Source organism: Beta vulgaris, chromosome 6, assembly GCF_026745355.1.
Source record: "Beta vulgaris subsp. vulgaris cultivar EL10 chromosome 6, EL10.2, whole genome shotgun sequence".
NCBI classification, from domain to species: domain Eukaryota; kingdom Viridiplantae; phylum Streptophyta; class Magnoliopsida; order Caryophyllales; family Amaranthaceae; genus Beta; species Beta vulgaris.
The window spans coordinates 39973053-39978464 of NC_079207.1; positions in this window are offsets into that span (position 1 = coordinate 39973053).

The window sequence follows — 5412 nt, forward strand, 5'->3', positions numbered from 1 at the left end:
AGTTCTACCACCCATTTCAACATTCGCTCTGAAGCTTCCATTTTTTGCAAGACTTGTTTTAGAGGTTGGTTTGTATAGACTTAGTATACTGTGGGCCAAGAAATAAGGCCTTAATTTTCTGCTGGCCATGACAAGCGCCAACCCAAACTTATCCACCGGCGAGTATCTACACTCCGCATCTTTGAGAACATGACTCACAAAGTATACTAGGATTTGTATTGAATCCCTTTCGGCCAGCAAAACAACACTTACAACTTGAGGCGACACGACCAAGTATACAAACAATTTTCCCCCTCTCGGCTGGACTGACCAACCCCAAATCCAAGCAAAACTAACCTAGTTGTGCGGATCTAAGCCATACCCGTGAAGCAGAGCAACACCTGATTTGACCGAATATTCTCCATTTGCAGTAAGACCCAAAAAAATCCTATCTTCCATTTTATTATAAGGGATAAATTTTTTTAAAATTTCATCCACTACCTTAATCGAAACATAATTTAAGAGAAGTTTTTTATTCCATTGAGCAGCATCTATAATGAAAAAATTAACCATCAATTCCTCTGACCTAATAATAGGAGAGTACTTATTTTTAATAGGGTAACTAAACACCCACTTGTCATTCCTAAATGAGATATTTTCCCCATTTCCCATCATCCATCTAAGACCTTGTATAAAAGGCGTACGAAGCGTCATTATTTTATGCCATTGCCAAGATTCATTAGCTTTAGTTTTATAAGTGAATTGGGTGTCTTGTTTTAAATATTTTTGCTTTACAAGTTTAACCCATAAATTATTAGGAATCCTAGTTATTTTCCAAAGAAGTTTAAACTAAAGAGCTAAGTTATTAATTTTAGTTTTTCTCAACCCTAATCCTCCAAATTCTTTAGATGTACAAATCTTATCCCAACTTATCAAGTTAGGAACTTTAGAATTTGGATCTTCATTCCAAAGAAAATTCCTATAGTTTTTATCTAGAGAAGAGAGGATATAAGGAGGGAGAGTAAAAATTTGCATTTTAAAGCTAGCTTTAGAAGCCAGATTAGACTGAACTAAAATGACTCTACCTGCTTGAGATGGAGAATTAGCTCTCCACTTGGTAAGCTGAGAGGAGACTTTTTCTTGAATAGAACTAAAAGTTGCATTTGTGACCTTGCTACTAATTATTGGGTAACCCAAATAGTTACCTAGTGATAGAGAATCATCCATCTGGAGAATATTATGAAAACCACTTAATAATTTTGCTAGGGTATTTGTAGTACATTGAAAAGCAGACTTGTGGAAATTGACAAGTTGGCCTGACATTGAGCAGTACTTGTTAAGAATAGATTTTATAGCATGACAACTTTCTAGTTTACCTTTTGTAAAAATAATTGTATCATCCGCAAAAGTTAAAAAAGGAATGTTAACTCTAGAATGACTAAGAGTGATCCCTATCAATCTAGATTCTATAGAACTACCTGGAAATAATTGACGAGCTAAAATTTCTGCACATAGAATAAAAATGTACGGAGAAAGAGGATCTCCTTGACGAATACCTCTAGAAGGGAAGAACATATCTCCAGGAATACCATTTACCTATGGAAAAGGACACAGTTGTAATGCATTGATGGAGCCAATTAATCCATTTCTCATAAAAACCCAATTTTTTTTAAAGTTGTAAAAATAAAGCTCCACTCTAGCCTATCATAAGCTTGTTCCATATCTAATTTAATAGTTAACCCCTTCTCTTCCTTTTTTATTCTTAAAAGATTGAAACACTTCACGAGGTAATAAAATATTATCTTGAATTTGTCTTTTAGGGACAAAAGCCCATTGCAAAGGATGAATAAACCGACCCAACACTACTTTCAATCTATTAGCCATAATTTTTTAAATAATTTTATAAATAGTTGAGCAAAGACTAATAGGTCGAAAATGATTTGGGTTAGAAGGAGCTTCTATTTCAGGAATTAGATAAAAGTATGATTAATTTCTTTTAAAAATTTTCCTTAGTGAAAAAAGGCTTTAATAGCCCTATACACTGAGAGTTTCCCACAAGAGTCCAATACTTTTGATAGAAGAAAGGAGTAAACCCATCTGGACCCGGGGATTTATCCGCTGCTAGATCAAATAGAGAAGATTTGACTTCTTCTACCGATACTAAAAATACAAGAATCCAAAAGAAGACAATTATTATAATCTTTTGAAGGAATTGAAATTCCTTCTTAGCTTGCAAATTTATGATTAAATCATAATAACTTGAAGTTTACAAACAAAGATAATAAAACATCATACTAATTGGAAAGATAAACATCTCACCAAATACCAAAAATGAATTTACTAATGAAAACTTTTCTAACACAGGTAAAAACCATATAATGTAGCCTCTATCCCACACAAATATAGCAGCAGCTACACAGTGACAGAGCCACGAGTAGCACACCGCAACAGACATGACCCAACAGCCAGGAAGCTTGGTCGAGACTTTGGACGCAATTACATAAGGGGAGTAGATTTGTAACCAATTAAAAAAAAAGCATCTATTAAAATACTCTTTAAAGGGAGTCCACCTACCTTCATAGCATTCAATGTTAGGAAAATAACACTAGACTTAAGAAATTTCATAACCAAGACCATGATCCAAGGCAATATAACATTTGTCTCATCCATTCTTACAACGAAAAGAACAGATGTTAAATGGTCTAACCAAGAGAAAGTGAAGAGTATACTTATAACTTGGATGATCGCATTAAATGCGGAGTCCTGGAATGGAAGAAACTTTAATAACCCAAAATTGGAAATAAACCAACTGAAATTTCACCAAAGAAACTGGATGCTTGAAATCTTGAAAGAAAAGGATAAAAAACCCACACTCTTCAAATACGAAGCTGAAGAAGAACGACATGAGCAAAGCACAACTGGGAAACAAAATATTAAGAGCACACAAAGCCGAGAATTCATCTGAACAACCGTTTGAAATCGATAACAAAAACACACCACCACCGAAACTGAAGTCACATAACCTACAAACCCTAGCCAGGAACCCTAGTTTGAACTTGAAGGGGATAAAAATGAAACCTTTGATCCACTTTAAATACTGGATTGGGATTATGACCAAAGTAATAGATGACATAAATTGAGAAAATAGAAATTGATTTCGAGAAATTGAGAAGAATTTTCTCGAAAATTAGAACCTAAATAGGGGGAAATTCAAGAGTTGAATTGAGGACAAGATTTGCAATTGGAATCTAATCATTATACAGATGATGAATGAGCCAGCAAGAACGCAGCAAGTTGGGAAGCGAGATGGATCGCGAAATTGAATTGAGGCAATTTTGGTTGGCTAGCGTTTCTATTTTAAGATAAATTGGGGCTTTTTTATCTTAGTTGTTCTCTTTCTCTCTCTAACTCTTTCTCTCTCATATTTTTGTCATATATATTAAAAGGTTGACTATTTGAAAATCAAAAGAATTATTTAATGATTTTAAATAATCAAGTATTTTAGTTAGTCATACTTTTAAAGTTATTTAAATAGTTTAAACATCTTTAAGTTTAGTAAAAAGGATTTTAAAATGGCCAGCTACACTAAATAACCCAATCATTAAATATTATTAAAAGCCCAAACACAATTCTCTAAGCCCACAAGGGGTAACTATATAAACCCCGCAAAAACCCAAAATTTCCCTACACATTAAACACACACTCTATTTTCTCTCTCTCTCCTCTCTCTTTTTTGACCCTTTCTCCTCTCCCTCTCTCCAAATTTTCTCTCCTCCTCTTCATCGGCCAACGACAGCCGCTGACACCGCCGTCCGGCTGCGCGCCCTCCTCCCTTGCCGTCTGTAACACTCCGATAATTCTCTCTTTTCCAAAATACCTTTTTAATATAAAACATATAGAATTTCCAAAGCATTATCGCCCGTATAATAGCATATCAACTTATTCAGAATTTTGCAGCGGAAAACATATAATTAAACTTCATACTTTAAATATAAAAAGGAAAATTTATCATAAACCACCTTTTATAATCACTTTTTTGTGAGAAACCACCGTTTAAAAAAATTTGGTTAATTAGCCACCTGTTTTGTTCTTCTTTTTGTTGGAAGCCACCACTTGCCGGAATCCGGCATTGACTTTGATTTTCCGGCGTTGACCATCAGATTTTTGCCATTCTTTCCCCTTTATGTTCTTCCCCCTCCCCCCTCGCATCTCCGACAACCCACCTTCCCTCTCGCATCCCCCGTTAACCCCCCTCCTCCCTCGTAACCCGCCGGCAAACACCCCCCCACGACCATCCCCACCCTCCCAGCCCTAAGCCCATCTCCTCCCTCGCATTCCCGGACATCTCAAGTGGAAGAAATGGCGAAAATCTGGAAAATAATAGCGAAAATCTGATGGTCAACGCCGGAAAATCAAGGTCAACGCCGGATTCCGGCAAGTGGTGGCTTCTAACAAAAAAAAAAAGAACAAAAAAGTGGTGGTTTCTCACAAAATGGTGATTATAAAAGGTGGTTTCTGACAAATTTTCCATATAAAAATAATTAAAGTACTTAAAACCAAACACACTACTAATGTTAACTTCAAACCAAACTTCAATAATATGTTCTTACTAAAAACGATAATTAAATCAATCTGTTACACAAGCTCTCCATTCCCAGATCCTCATGATGTAACATCTGCAAACCTGTAGATGTCAATGCTCTAAAGAATATGCTCACTGAAATGTGTCATCACATGATCAATAAGGCAAAGCCATGATCAACATACACAAACAAATTAAGCACGTAATCAACGAAGCTGAGTACTACATAATAATATTAAACATTCCTAACATGATACTAGTAAATAATAAGCAGGGATAAATAACAATACAACAATCTAACATTTTGCAGATAATTTTTACTGAATAAAACTTTAATCATCTTTTTATTACTTTAATGGAATAGTTATTGGACCGAATTGTCTAACTAAAACCTGCCTTCACCTAGGAAAACGAAATAAGGGCGCGACTCCTTATTCAAGAATGACCTACGATCTCGAGGAACCTTTGAATGAAATAGGAACGGTGATCAATCCAATGCCCAGAAAAAGCCATGGCAGGCTCACCATGTACCCCAACTCCTGATTGTCCGATTTCAGACGTGCACCAGTCTCAATTTTATTACTATTCAAGTTTCACTTTACGTGATTTACAAATTATTACTTGTTATGACACACAAGCAACACAAATATATATATAATCAAACATTCACAACTGAACTCATGTTTATCTTAGGATTAAATAAATGATCACGCAACTTACAATCCAAGATTAATTCCTTTTTATTAATCTTTCTTATTTGTTGAACCTAACCAACAACCAACTTACCTTTCAAATTCATAACTTATCAACTTACCAAATACGGCACACAGTCCTAATAAAGAAGTGAAAAT